At 44.2% G+C, this 15,892-nt stretch overlaps 1 protein-coding gene across 2 annotated transcripts in view; it reads right to left on the reverse strand.

The window, feature by feature from the left end:
- ANO10 (anoctamin 10) overlaps positions 1 to 15,892 on the reverse strand; it is a 536,131-nt gene that overhangs the window by 445,618 nt on the left and 74,621 nt on the right. The window lies entirely within an intron of this gene.

A 15,892-nucleotide genomic window follows, 5' to 3' on the forward strand; every position in this document is an offset into this window, starting at 1 on the left:
CCTTATGAAACACATTATTCCAGCTTTACCCGTGCTCTGAGCAGTTGTGTTCTCACTGCACCCCCACTAGCCTCCTCCCCTTACAGGATTTACACAGTGAACACAGGATGAGACCGTCAGCAAGGAAACCCACAGAGATTTTGTAGGGTATCGGTACTGGCAGCTTATACTACTGTATGCTGCCTTTCAAAAAGGCAGTTAATAAATAAAAGAAATATTGGCTCCACAGTCAAGACTTCGGGAGAAGGCTAGGCCACAGCCAGCCATGGCTGGCTGGCAGCAGAGGTGTATTCGGAAACTCTGATTACAGGCCTGCTCTGAGCATTCAGCTTTAATGTCATGTAACACTTCATTCTTACCATGAGGGCGTCACAACCACATTAGCACGCCCCTCACTATAAAACACTCCTTAAAGATACAATATGTTTCTCCAAACAAGGATCTCGAGATTGAGGCTTATAACCTTCTGGGGCTCCAACTCCAAGGGCTGAATTCAGCTGATCGACACATTTGGAATCGGAAAGCAATTTTTTTCATTGCCATGGCAGATGGAGGTAGAGCGGGGAGCTGTTTTGTTTAGGGATTTTTTTTTTATTTTCCCAGATTAGGATTACCACACATAGAGCCATTAGGGAATCAAAGGGAGGTTGGACTCCATTGACCTCTTGTCTTCTTCCAACCTAAACCAAGCACAAAAGTATGCAATTACGGAACTAAGAGAGAAAGTGCACTCAGCACCAGCAGGAGACCCCTTCCCACTTTAGTCTAGGTGCTCATCTTCCTCCACGTTACCTTACCCTGTCATTAATTTTATTTTATTTATTAATTTTATTTACCGACATTCAATCTGAGATATCACACCGGTTTACATTCAGGTACTGTGGGTATTTCCCTATCCCCAGAGGGCTTACAATCTAAGTTTGTACTTGAGGCAATGGAGGGTAAAGTGACTTGCCCAAGGTCACAAGGAGTGACAGTGGGACTCGAACCCTGGTCTCCTGGCTCATAGCCCACTGCTCTAACCACTAGGCTATTCCTCCTCCCTCAAGCTATTCCTTCCTTCCTTCCTTTCAATAGAAAGTGGAGTAGCAGCCATGGATGAGAGCAGCAGGCTGAGAATCAGGACAGCCAGGGTTCAAATCCTTGTGACCTTAAACAAATCACTTCACCCTCCACTACCACAGGTACAAACTTAAGGGGTCACATACTTAAGGGGTCACAAACTTAAGGGGTCACATACTGCGTTAGGCATTTGCCACGTTAAACACCTTGACGTAGCAATAATGTGCAATATTGAAAACACCACACGTAATTTCCCCTCCCCCAAACCACGCAAGTATAGTAATGAGCATGCACATTTATGCTAATCAGCTCATTACTAAGCAAAACATGTAAATCAAATAACATGGCTTGCCTCAAAATTCACAAGACATTTTATTTGATCCTAAGAGCCTGATTTACTAAAGCTTTTCTCCCATTCTGTTTCTATGGGAAAAATGCTTAGTACATCAGATCCTAATTAGCTAAAACTTTTGGGTTGTAGCTAACGTCCCCTGGGAGCATTCTGATGCTAACATGCATCCCTGTGCTCCTGGGGCCATCTTTTAAAGGGACCCCCCCCCCCCCATCCTCACCCCACTGGAAAATTGTTTTTTAGGTGATGACTCTGCACGTAGGCCCTGCCTCCAAGTTGCAAAAAATAACATCCAGACCTGCTCGCCCCTTCCCCTACCCTAGTCCACTCCCTGACACCCTTTTTAGGGAGAAATTCCTGGCTGCTCTAATGGGCTTCAAGTCCAGCACAAATGTTCAAAATGATGCCATATGGACTTCTGCCCCAATCATGTGATGGAGCAAAAGTATGACATAGGTTGGCCAGTGCCATTTTGAACATAGCAGCACCAGGCACAGAGCTCTAGAGGATGCTCTGGGCCCCACTAGAGCACCCGGGACATTGAGGTACTTCATGGTGTGGCTATGGGTCGAAGCCTAGGGGTTATTTTTGCAGCATGGAAGAAGGGTTTGGGGGGAGGCCTGCATGCAGGATCATCATTTGAAAAAAAAAAAAAAAAAAGTTTTCTTAGGCTGCCTCAAGGGACAGGGTTTCTCTCGAGACCCCCCCAGAGGTTTTATTGTAATGGAGAGAATTCCGTGTTACGGTTGGGGCCAGCATAACACAGTATTTCTAGCGGGCAGCTAAGCTGTGGCATTAGGGAAAATACCACGGGATTGACAAAGCTGCAGTGCTCGGTACCACAGCTTTGGGTATCCCACACTATTTTCCCCTCCAGGAAGCTTAGTACCCAACCCCTTAGATTAACAGTTCTCTGGGGAGAGGGAAATACCTACAGTACCTTAAAGTAATTCACTTTGTGCTACCAGTGAAAGAGCGTGAGCTACATATATAGTAAGTAAAAAACAATAACAGGGCTGCATACCGTATCTAGCAGGGAAATCGCTGAATCCCAAATTTCAGATGCTTTCCATTATATCCAATTTTAAAAATATTTGCCACGATTTCCAATGTGTCTCTTGCCATTTCAAGCAGCGCATTCCTCTCATGGCACTGGGTTAGGTGCAGCAGGCAGCTCTGCTATTAAAGCATCACCCCCAATTTTTCTGAATGTGGATTAACAGCATCTGCAGGATAAATATACGAACCCCAACTAGGGGGGCATCGCAAGAGGTGAGGGCTAGCAGGGGGACCACTCAGGTGGCCAAACTGCCCTTTTTCAGTCTGTGCATCTGCTATCTCAGAGGTTCGAGAGGGAAGGCGGGTGCCTAAAGCAACCGCAGCCTGGGGTGCCATTTTTCTAGCAACTCCCCTGACCCCCACCGTTTCTCTAGCCTGGGAAACAGTGGGGAAAAATTCCCCCAAAACCACCATGCTCCCTACTGCACACTTCTGCTCTCCGATAACTAGCTGCTTACATACTGGGGGAAAAAAATCTTTTCAAACGATTTTATAATTTTGGATAAAATAGTTGTAAAATGAAATAGTACAGACAGACGCATACCCGTGGCAATTCAGAAATTTAAAGCAGCTCATAACCAGACCAAGCCACGATTCCCCCTCCCCCCAACTCTCATGAAAAAAATGTTACCCTCACAAAGTTCCTGACCTCCTAACAGCACAATGACCTTTAAAAACAGCACTCTCTATTCTATAAAAAAAATATATATATTCCTTACACATGTAAAAAAAATGAGAGTCTCGGTCTAAGGGTGCAGCAGCCAATTTTAGCAAAAACTCCTCAAGAAACCTTTCAGCTTCATGAGTTTTCCAACCTATGAAGATGAAGCATTTCTTTAAGGATCCCCTCTCTCCTCCTATCTTAAACAAGACTCATAGATCCCAATAATATCTTTTACTTGCATCACCATCCCCTACTAAGGATATCTTTAAATTAAAACAGCTCTGCCTCTTACTCATAGCAAAATTCTAAATGAGTGTGAGGACTACGCGTACTGTAGCAAGAGTGAAGGAAGGCTGGTGTGTCCTCTAAAATGATCTAATTTTCAAAACGAAAAATAAAAATAAATTCAACGCTTGTTAAATTAAACCAGGATCCAAAATAAAAGGTCCAACTGGGCCTGAAGACTCCCTCTGCATTTTTAGTCATGCCCTAGACCAGAGATGGGCAACTTCAATCCTTGAGGGCCACAAACTAAGTTGTATGAAAGATATCTACATGTACACTATTGATGTGCATAGCAAACATGATTGATTGTTCATTTTCATTTCTGGGTGTTTATTATTTGAGTTTTGGTTTAATATTTATTTTGGTTTGCTTAATTTGTCAAACGGAAATAAGGAGAAATGTAGACTTACCTGTTAATTTCCTTTCCTTGAATCCTGTTACACTAGTTCAGTCATATGGATGTATGCCATCCTACCAGCAGATGGAGACAATAGAACTTTTCAAACAATGATATAATTGATATTAGTAGTAGTGCAGCACAGTAAGTGGCCAGTATTCGGTTGTCACAATCATGGAGAAATTAGATTCACTCATTCTAGACCTCTAACACAACTTTTTTTTTTCAAAAGGAAAAACTCTGCAAGAAAAAACTCTTTCTGAAAACCATGGGTAAGGACAGAAAAAACGAGCAGTAACAGGTATAAACAGTTTCAGAGATGCCTCAGGTCCTTCAAAAGCAGAAGTAACATTAATACAATCTGTGATCTCAAAGGCTCTGTACAGAAAACAAGTGACAGCAGCAGACCCCTGACCTCATGGGCAGGCTTTGGACTAGTGTAGCAGAATTCAAGGAAAGGAAAGGAAACCTAAATTTCTCCTTCTCTATCATGCTGCTACACCAGTCCAGATGATTGGGAAGAACCAAAGCTTCTTCCAACACAGGTGGGAAGAAGACAGGGCTGCCTTGAGAATGCTTGCCCCAAAAGTGGCATCTGCCTTAGCTTGTACATCCACTCTATAATGACTCATGAATGAAAGCAAATATCTTCTGAAGTTACTACCAATGCCTCTGCCCACGAAAAGAGGACCACGCCCTCGTTGAATGAGTGTGGATAAATTTCGGTACTTAAATAAGTAAGCTAAAGAAATCAACTCCTTGATCTGGCAAGCCAATTAAGATTTGGACGCTGCCTCCCCCTTACAAGGACCAACAAATATTATGAAAAATTTATCTAACTTTCTGAAGGGATTTGTCAACTTTAGAAACCTGAGAACACAACAAATATGCAAAATACATAGTGACTTATCCTTGCCTAGGCAATAATCCATGGAAAACCCTGGAAGAGAGTCAATCTGGTTTAAATTAAACTGCGAGACTACCTTGGGAAGAAAGAATGGCAGTGGATGAAGAGATTGCTCCTTCCAAAGGAAAACAAAACAAATAAGGAACCCTGCACAAAAACAATTCTGAGATATGTCTAGCAGAACAAATGTCCATTAAAAACACTGAGGCCAATATTCAGTGCCATTTAGCCAGATAAATTCCGACTTATCTGGCTATTTGGTATGGTTTAAATATTTGGCCACGGATCAGTGGCTGTCACGTAGCCAAATAAATACTTATCCAGTTAAGGAATGGGCATAATGGGGAGGAGTTGATATTCAGAGTTAGCCAGATAACTTATCCGGCTAACTCTGGTCGGCCCACAGACCTGACCTAAAGTTAGCTGGATAAATTTCACAATGAGAGCGATGACTAACAATACATACAGCTGAAAGTCACCAACAAACAGAAAATTGACAATTTTATTATTTGTTACCCATTATTAAATATTAAATTGAAACAGTATACACATATATGATTATCCCAAAATCATATAAATAGTAACCCCAACCCATCTCTCATTTAGAGTATATTACTGAACTATGTAACCGTAAAATATTGGCACACCATGGATAACTTAGAAACCTAACCAACCTATTTCGTGCCGAAATGTAAACCGTTGTGATGGTATATTACTAAACAACAGTATAGAAAAATTTTTAAATAAATAAATAAACGTATTCAGCTAACTTTAGGATAGATGGATATATCAAATACATAGGCTAAGTTAGCCAGATAAGTTAATCTGGCTAACTTGCCGATCCACACAGCGGCTCAATATGGACTTCATTGTCATCAAGTACAGATCCTTCAAAGAAACATAACTCAGTGGCTCAAAAGGAATACCCAGGAAGGCACTAAGGACTAGGATGAAATCCTCCTAAGGAACCACAGCTTTAAAAGGGAAGAACAATCTTTTAACCCCATTCAAAATACACACAACATCCTGCTGAGAGGCCACTGAAGACCTCTGAATCAGACCTCTAAAACAGGAGATTGCTGCTACTTCAACCACGAGAGAATTAAGAGCTAATCTCTTATCAAAGCCTCACTGCAAGAAGGTCAGGATAGTCAGAATATCAGCCCACAACAGTGAAACTGAGAATGCTTGGCAACAGCTCTCAAAAAGACGCCAAATCTGAATATTACATTTTTACAGTAAAAAATACAGTTGCTGGATACCCCTTCCTGTGCAAATGAGACAATTTAAAGACCAGGTTCTAAGATAAAAAGGAACTGAACCTTCCATCATTACCAGCCCTTGGCAAAACAGATTGAGAACAAAGGGAAGAAGAAGAAGCGGGTTGGATGTCAACCTCATCGCATTTTGTTACCAGGATCTTCTTGACTTGTGATCCTCTATCTTTCTTATCGTCCTGCCTACAAAAGGTCATAACAGAAACTAGTCTTTCAATGCATTGATCCCTCTGGAATCCCTCTATTCTGAGACAGAAAAATCAGTTGACCTTGACTTTTCTGCCATAATGTCCATGTGAGGGACCCCCAAAGTCCTGTTACCAACTGAAAAACTTCTTGGCTGAGCTCCCACGCTCCAATATCTAATATGTTTCTGTTGAGGAAGTCTGCTTGAACATTCTCTAAACCAGTGGTTCTCAACAGGTGTGTCGGGACACACTGATGTGTCACAAGGTCCTGGGAGGTGTGTCGCAGGGCCAGCAGATGGCTGCCTCCTTATCAGCCCAGGTGGGAGTTGGTTGACTTCTCTTACAATTGGGTCTGATAGGAGGCTACTCTCACTTCCTTCTCTTCTTTCTGGCTCAGTGGGAGGCTGTTTCCTCCTTCACCCAGATCAGAGTGAGACACTGCCAGCTCCGGCTGTTCTATGCCTGATGGGGCTCAAACTTTATCTTCCTCTCCTGGGTCTGGGAGTGATGTTGCTGATGATCTCTTCACCCTATGGAGGGTGGGGGAAAGGAGGTTGGTGATGCTGTGAAGATGAAGGTGGAATGGAGAAGGGAGTGTGGGGGCTGCTGAATAGGAAGGGGTGGGAAAAAGGGGGTCGGGGTAGCTGGGTAGGCCAGGGAGATGGGATGAAGGAGGTAAGGAGAGTCAAACGAGAGAGAGGGAGCACAAGGAAGAGGATGTGGAGGGTCACAAACGCTAAGCAGGCTCCTGTGGATGCAGAGTATATGTTTACATTTAGCCCCATGATGGCCTGTAAGCATTATTTGCCAGGTTTGTCCCAACAGAAAAAAGGTTGAGAACCACTGCTCTAAACCCATGATGTAGGCTGCTGAAAGCTGTAGAAGATACACTCTGTCTAGCTGAAGAGGAGATTTGCTTCTTGTGCTACCATCGTGCTCTGAGTGCCCCCTTGTTTGTTCATATATGCTACTAGCATGACGTTGTCCATGAGTATTTGAACTACTGATCTTTTCAGCAATGGAAGAACTGAATCAGCACAAACTTGATGGCCATGGTCTCCAACTTGTTTATCAATGTTCTCCTTGACAATAGTCCCTGGGCAACTTGACCACAACAGTGGGCTCCCCAGCCTGTCAGGCTCACATCGAATGTGATCATTATCCAGTTGGGAGCCTCCAGAAGCATCCACTTAACAAATTTTGTGGCACTGACCACTATATCAAACTATTCCTAACTAAGGGAGAAAGTGGAAGACATATATAGTAATCCTGGTGTTTGCAGAGACCAATGAGACAAGAGACTTCTGAAGGGGTTGCATGTGGGCTCCAACTAGCTCCAACATGGCTGCCATCAATCCCAGAAGTTGCAATTAATCCGAAGCCCTGGAGGCCTTTCAAGACTGGAAGGATTGCACCTGCGCCAAAAGCTTGACCATTCTTTCCTGTGTAAGAAAGACCAGACTGACCTTGGTATTGAAGCAAGCTCAGAGACTCACCAGATACTGGAAAGGGGAAGGATTGCTCTTTGCATAACTGACCACCCAACCTGGGCTCCCAAATACTGAACTACCCTGTCTTAGACTGACTGGACCTCCTGAAACAATTTGGCTCAAATAAGTCAGTTGTCCAGGTATGTATGAACCAGAGCCCCCTTCTTTTTGCAGAAATGCAGCTGCCACTACCATTACTTTGGTAAAGGTCTTTGGTGCTGTGGCCAGACCAAAAGAGGGAGCTCTGAAATGGCAATGTTTCCCTCGAATGCAAAAACAAAGAAACTTCTAATGATCTTCCTTAATGGAAATGTGAAAGTATCTGAGAGATCAAAGAATTAAAGAAACTTCTCCTATCTGACTGCTATATAATGAAAGACCAGAGAGTTTCAATCTAAAAACATGGAATTCGGAGACATCTGTTGCCACCCTTGAGGTTGAGGATGGAATGAAAGAAACCTCCTTTCTTTGGGACTATGAATTAAATTGAATAGCGACCCCCCTCCTCTGATCCCTAACCTGAATGAGAGTCATCACCTCCAAATGCTGGAGTCTACTTTTACCACCACCCTCCCACCCTTTAGAGATTGACTTGCAAGGAAGACTACTATAAAGGCATCAGAGTGGAAAGGCAAAATTTAGGGATTATCTTTTCCAAACAATATTAAGGACCCACTGGTCCAATATGATAAGGGGCCATTCCCAGTAATACCACATAGGGTGAACACCTACAGGAATTATCTGTGGAGGGAACCCCTGTGCTTCACTGAACAACTTGAGGTATTTTGGAGGAGGCAACACTGTCACTCTTGAGTCTTTTAGCTCCCCGAAAGGACTGGCTTCTGCCTCAAAACCTAGTCAAGGACTTTTTTCCTGGATGGTACCTCTTAGCCTCCTGAAAACAAACTTGGCTTTTACCAGCCATAGAAGGAAGAGTGGTCCTATCCTCCATCTTTGAGATTTGGACTCACCCAAATCCTTAAATTACTTTTCCAGATCATCTCCAAACAGCAGTTTCCCCTTAAATGGAAGTTTGATAAGCTAAGCCTTAGATGCTGAATCCATGGCCCAATTACATAGCCAAAGCCAATGGGAACAGATCCTCACTAGATCATAAAAAGTATTTGCCACGAATGCAGCCCCAGATTCCAGTCAAATTACCTCCAAGCTTTCTGGGAATTGCGGAAACCAGCATACAAGAGCCTGCCCGACATGTCACCCATAAATGGAGGACTAAACCATGAGGACTGAGAAAGAAAATACCTGTTTCAAATTTTCCTTTCTTGAGTATCCTTAAGGGCAGAGCCATCCTCCACAAGAACAGTCATTTCATAGGTCACAAAGGACACTAATCCCTAGGAAGGAGAAATTACTACTTAACCTGATAATTTCCTTTCCTCTAATGAAGGCAGGCCAGTCCCCACAAGTGGTTTACGCACCTCTACCAGCAAATGGAGCCGGAGTAAAAACTGACATTAAGGACATATATCCCTGTCCCAACATCAGCCCATCAGTATTCTCTGGAAAAGCCAAACTGTGGACAAACTGATAATACTTGAACATAATTATTAACAATCAACCACTCATTCTTCCAACCAATAGGGAATGCTGAACTCAGACAAAGCAATGAACATTCATTAAACTAAGGGCCTGGTGAAAACACTTATCAGTCCTCCAACGAATAGCAGGAACACCTCTCTGCAACATCTGCACCTAAAGGGCGAACCAAAGGCAAAAATTGGCAGCAAAGGGAAGATCGGGGATTGGCCTGCCTTCATTAGAAGAAAGGAAATTATGAGGTAAGTAGTAATTTCTCCTTCTTCTGCACTTAGGTAGGCTAATTCCACAAGTGGGATGTACCAAAGCTATTCCTGAAAAGGGCAGGAGGCTGCCTGCGGTCCAGTCAACACTGCCCACGTGAACACAGCATCCTCCCGAGCCTGAACATCCAAGCGGTAATGCTTGGAAAGGGTGTGTAAGGATAACCATGTGTTCGCTCGGCAAATCTTGACAGAAGACAATAATTGAAGCTCCACCCACAATACTGCCTGAGCCCTAGTGGAATGCAGTTTAATCTGCTTTGGCAAAGGAATCTCAGCATCCAAATAGGCGGCCATGATAACTTCCTTAACCCAACAGGCTATAGTTGCCCGCGTCACCGGTTCACCCTATTTATCTCCACAATGGAGCACAAACAGTCAATCAGGCTTTGTGACAGGTTTAGTAACCTCCAGGTACTGCATCAGATGCCTCTTGACATCCAAGGAATGCAAGAGATAATATTCACTCTAAGAACATAGAACATAAGAATATCTCAATTCCTGTCCAGCGTGGGCAGAGAATACAATGATTCAAATAAAACTCTGAAATCACTTTCAGCAAAAAGGAAAGCACAGTCCGAAGCTGTACCACTCCCAGAGTCGCACGCAGAAAAGGCTCACAGTGAGAAAGAGTCTGCAGTTCGGAAACCCAATGTGTGGAACAGATTGCCACTAGAAAAACTGTCTTCAAGATAAGCAGCCGCAAGGAGAGGCCACACAACGAGCAAAAAAGTCAGAACCACCAAGAAATCCAGAACCAGATTAAGGTCCCATAGAGGCGCTGATAGCCACAAAGTGAGAATGAAGATGCTTAATTCACTTCAAGAACAGGTCACATCAGGATGGGAGGACAAAGGTCCACCATTGATTCGCCCACCCATAACAAGTGAGAGCTGCCAATTGAACCTTCAAGGTGTTAAGGGCCAAGCCTTTATGCAAACCTTCCTGCAAAAATTCCAAGACAAATGGAATTTCTACCTTGAGAGGCTCAGAACGTCTCTCCTCTAACAAGGGATCAAAAACTCTCCAAACTGTAACATAAGCCAGAGACATATAAAATTTCCTGGCCCGAAGCAAAGTGAAAACCATTGCAGCAGAATAACCATGCTTCAACAACTGAGCCCTCTCAAGGGCCAAACTGGAAGACAAAATTGACCCAGATCATTTTGTAGAATGGGTCCCTGCCACAACAGATCCTTCCAGAGTGGCAGTCTGAGGGGACTGCCCACCAGAAATTTCTGCAAATTGGCATACCATGGCCTCTGGAGCCACAAAAAGTATGGTTTTGGCTTGACTTGCAATCTTCCAAATAATCCTGCCTATCAGTGGCTAGGGTGGGAAGGCATATAACACCCTGCCCTGTGGCCACACCTGAACAAGAGCATCGATTCCCAGCATTTTTGGATCCCTTCTGTAACTGAAAAACCGTGGTATGTTTGCATTGTCGGAAGTTCCCAGCAAATCTAGATAAGGGTGACCCCAGTGCTCCACTATGAGCTGAAAGGCTTCAACCACTAACTCCCATTCTCCTGGGTCCATGCTTTTTCTGCTGAGAAAATCAGCCCTTACATTGTCTTTTCCAGCAATGTGGGAGGCAGATATGTCTAGAAGATGTTGCTCTGCCCATACCATAAGCACACCTATCTCCTCCGACAAATGTTGGCTTTTGGTTCCACCCTGATGATTGATGTAAGCAACCATAGTCACATTGTCCGACATTTCCCTGATTGCCCAAGCCTCCAGACACTTGGCGAATCGCAAGCACGCCAGCCATACTGCCCGTGCTTCCAAATGATTGATGCTACATTACCATTCCTTGGCATTCCAGCAACTTTGCACCAGCAACTCCTGACAGTGAGCCCCCTCAACCCAAAAGGCTTGCATCTACTGTGAGCACTAACCAATCCAGCATCTCCTAAAAATCTCCCTTCCTGAGATGATCCACCTATAACCACTACTGTAATTGTATGCTCACCTCCAATGGCAAGTGAAGCCTCACCGCATAGTCCTGTGATTGCGGACTTCAAAGGGAAAGCAATGTGCACTGAAGAGGCCACATATATGCCCTCTAACATGGTTGCCATCAAACCCAGGACCTGTAAATAAAACCACTCTGTTGGTCCAATAGTCCTCCGCAGAGTTTGAACTTGGGCAATCAACTTCTGAATGTGACTCTCTGATTGAAATACTCTGCCCTGCTTCATATCGAAACGAACACCTAGATACTCCAGCATCTGAGACGGTTGTAAGCTGCTCTTGGCCAAGTTCACCACTCAGCTTAGATCCTGCAGTAAGAAAACCATCCTGAAAGAAGCCAGGTGATTCTCTTCCATGCTCTTTGCCTGAATCAACCAGTCTAGATACAGGTGTATCAGGATTCCATCCTTGCACATGAATGCCACTACTACCACTATGGCCTTAGAGAAGGTCCTGGCGGCTGTGGACATCCCAGAACTGCAAACCACAGAAACCGTTGGTGTTCCCAGCAAATGGAAATATGCAGATATGCTTCTGTCAGATCCAGGGATGCGAGATATTCCCTCAATTGTACAACCATTATTACGGAGCACAAAGTCTCCATTTGTAAAAGAGTCACCTGCAAATGTCGATTGACTCCTTTGAGATCCAAGATGCGTCAAAAAGACCCCTCTTTCTTTAGTACAACAAAATTAATGGACTAACAGCGCATATTTTCTTGTGATTTTGGAACTGGAATTACAGCCTTCAAGTCCAATAGCCTCCTTAAGATAGTCTCCATTGCCAAACTCTTCTGAAGGGAACTGCATGGAGAAATCATAAAGGAATGCGAAGGAATTCTAGACCATAGCCATCCCGTATCACTTCCAGGACCTATTTGCCCATGTGATTTGGACCCTCCTCTGATAAAAGTGAGATAGGCACCTGCCTATCCTCTGCCCCAGCAGGTGGGTTCGCAAACCTTTATTGTAAAGATCAATTCCCAGAGCCCACATCTTTCAGAGGCCTCCTGGGGCGAAAGAACTGAGACCTCCCCAAGGGGCAAGGTCTCTGAGTAGACACTCCCCTGTAAGGACAAAATCACCTGTAATCTTGAGAGCAGCTACATGCTCAAAAGTGATGCAAAGCTAGCTTCTTATCCTCCAGCAAACGCGGGGTCTGGACTTCCCCTCTTCTATTTTCCATCTTCTCCAACTCACTGCCAAATAAAAGAGAACCCTTAAAGGTTAATCTTGTGAGACTGGACTTAGAAATAGTGTCTGTCGACCAATTTCGCAGCCACAGCTGATGCCTAGCCGCTATCACAGAAGCAACTCCTCTGGTGGCAGTGTGAACAAAGTCACAGCCCACATCAGCTAAGAAAGCGGCTCACGGTTCTATTAGTTCTCTGCTATCCACCAAGGCTTACTCAGACTCCTGAGAGAGAGGCAGACTAGCCTTAGCCACCAGGGAACCACAAGAGGCAATCTGCAAGTTCATAGCCATAGCCTCACAGGCTTGCTTAAGGATAGCTTCAATCCTGCTATCCTGAGCGTCCTTTAGAGCTGCCCCTCCTTCCACCGGAATGGTGGATCATTTAGTAACGAACACACCAGCACATCTACCTTCGGGAATCGCAACTGTTCCAAGGGATATAAACCCGCCAAGGCACATCCACCTTTAAAGCTTGCCTCTGGTGTACTCCATTCAAGATCAATCAAGTCTTGAATCACATCCAGGAGAGGGAAGAAACATGACAACTTGCGTAGAGTGACCAATATGGGATCCTTCTTTTGTGCACTCGTGGAATCACTCCCAGTCACTCCAAGCATCTTCAGGGTCTGAGATAACAGACCCGGCAACTCATCTCTATGAAAAAAAAAATGGAGCATAGTTCTATGTGGCTCTAAATCCAGGGAAACTTCCCCTTCCTCAAAAGGTGAGAAACCTAAGTCATCATCAGAGTCACCTTGATCCACATCCTCCCGAACATCATCAGGAACCACAGTGTTTACATGCAGTGGCAGATAAGGGGGGACCCTCTAGTGTGTGATCTTGTTTTAGGAGGCATTACCATCTGTGAAGGGAACCCCTGGAAAAGGAGGATGCATCCATACCAGGTCCTATAGGCCCAAACATGACGTCCTCGGAGCAAATATCTGTTGAAGACATCTCTGTCATTGGATCAACCAAAGAAGGGGACACTCTCGTTGTGTTGCCTATAGCTCCACCCACCTCGGACTTAATAGATGGACCAGTATTAGCAAAATCAGGAGGAGGCAATTGAACTCTAGTATCCAGGCAGCACTGACAAATTTTGCAGGAAACCCTGGCTGCATTGCTCTTATATGGCAAGCAGCACAAATTGCTAAGCGCTTAGACTTCTTTGACACCAACGCCACACTGTACGAGTTCATTGCTTGCTCAAATTAAGATATGCACTCAAGTATGTGCTCGGCTACGTGCTCCATATGAACTCAGCTACATGCACAGTATGTGCTCAGCTACACACTCAAAAGATCACACAGCTATGGGCACAAAACATAAGCCACGTTCGTAAGTGCATAAGCAGGCATGTACAAACGTGTCCATGTCACTACATCGCTGCACGGCAAGAAGGCGCCCAAGAAAGCATGCAAAAATGCCGCCACAGCCTACCACACAGCCAAAACATCCAAGCCTGGGAGCAGAGCCTAGCCAAAGGCTGCTCAACCCGTCAAGCCTGTGCCACATCCACACCTCACTAAACTCCCCAGAGACCTGAACAGGAAAAGCACCAACCAATAACACCGAGGGAAGAAGATCCAGTAAGGACGAGATAGGGAAAGAAAAACCTCCCTAATTGTTTTCCAACATTTTTTTCTTTTTTTTTTTTACCTGAGCTGAGCCCTCCCTGGCTGAAGGTTGAAATGGGTCTCCGGTTATGGGGGAGACAGTGAAAGTCTTCACCGCCGAGCATGTCTCAGCCTTCAATCACTTTTTTTTTTTTTTTTATAATGTCCACACCTGAAAAGGCTACTGGATTCAAGGCACTCAACTGAGAGAGGAACCCACCAGTATCACCTCAAGAGGCAAGCGGTGCTATCAAACTTCTCATTTTCTCGTAAAGATTACTTTTCCTCTCTTTTTTCCCGATTTTACTGCAAGCAATCCCCAGTAGGGAAATGCATGCCCACCATCTGCTGGAGATGGAGAATACTGGCGGGCTGATGTCAGAGCAAAGCTATATGTCCATGATGTCAGCTTTTACTCCATTTCCATCTGCTGATAGAGGTGCATAATATTCACTTGTGGGGATTGGCCTGCCTAAGTGCAGAGGAAATCTAATTAAGGACTCGCTAACCTCTACAGGCAAAGGATAGAGTCTATTTATTGCTTTGTTTCCTTTGAGCCCCCCTTCAGGAATCTCCTATTGTGACAGGACCATGCGTTTTAGCACTCTGTAAAGGGGAAAAACCTTAGCTAGCTTCAAGACCCCCTCTAGAATAGGACTGCCGCCTGGATCTTCTGCACCTTAGAAACTACTTGAGATATGAGAAAGACTCTCTCTGTTTTGAAACAGCATTTTTGCCCTCTAATGACAACTCTTTTCCTTCCAAGGAATATGCCAGACTGTCTTCTTCTGCATTCTCCTCCAGATCCCCAAGTGACCTCAAAGGGGAATCTGGATTCTTCTTTTTTTTTTAATTTAAAGTTTATTGAACATATTATAATAATGTAACATTGTTCAACATGTGCAGATGTATAACACTGCTATAAGAAACAGCATATTAATGTAATCAGGTTACTAAACAATCGAATAAACCATGGTACGTTGATACAGGATGCTTAAATTGACTGAGTGTAGTTATTTCCACATGGAGTAAGCTGTAGTCTCAAACTCAAACTCGCTGCTGGCATTGAGTTGCCTCTCCAGAGCAAATAAGGGTTCCACACCTGAGTGAAACAAGGTATGTTGTGATGTTGCTGGGCCGTCAGCTTATACATGATACACATATTGTCCAATTTGTGAAGCAAAACGTCCAGAGAGGGTACCAATGCCTGCTTCCATGTGGATGCTAATATGCACCGTGTCCCCAGACATATTTGATATGGACATTATCACTTCTGGACCTTCAATCAATACATTCAATAACGCCCTTTCCGGTGACAATGAAATGGGGCGACCCAGAATCTGTTGCAAGATAAACTGCACCTCCTTCTAGAGTCTTCCCACTTTAGGGCATTCCCACCACCTATGAATAAAAGTTCCAGATTGACCGCAGCCTTTCCAGCACAAGTCATCAGGGAGTATACGAGCACAATGTAATCTATGGGGGGTAAAGTGCCAGCCATATAGGACTTTATAACCATTTTCCATAAGGGAAGCAGAAATAGAACATCTTTTTGTATTTAAAAATATCTGATCCCAATCCACTTTGGAGAAAGTCTTCCC

The sequence above is a fragment of the Rhinatrema bivittatum genome, chromosome 2 (genome assembly GCF_901001135.1).
Source record: "Rhinatrema bivittatum chromosome 2, aRhiBiv1.1, whole genome shotgun sequence".
In the NCBI taxonomy this organism is placed as follows: domain Eukaryota; kingdom Metazoa; phylum Chordata; class Amphibia; order Gymnophiona; family Rhinatrematidae; genus Rhinatrema; species Rhinatrema bivittatum.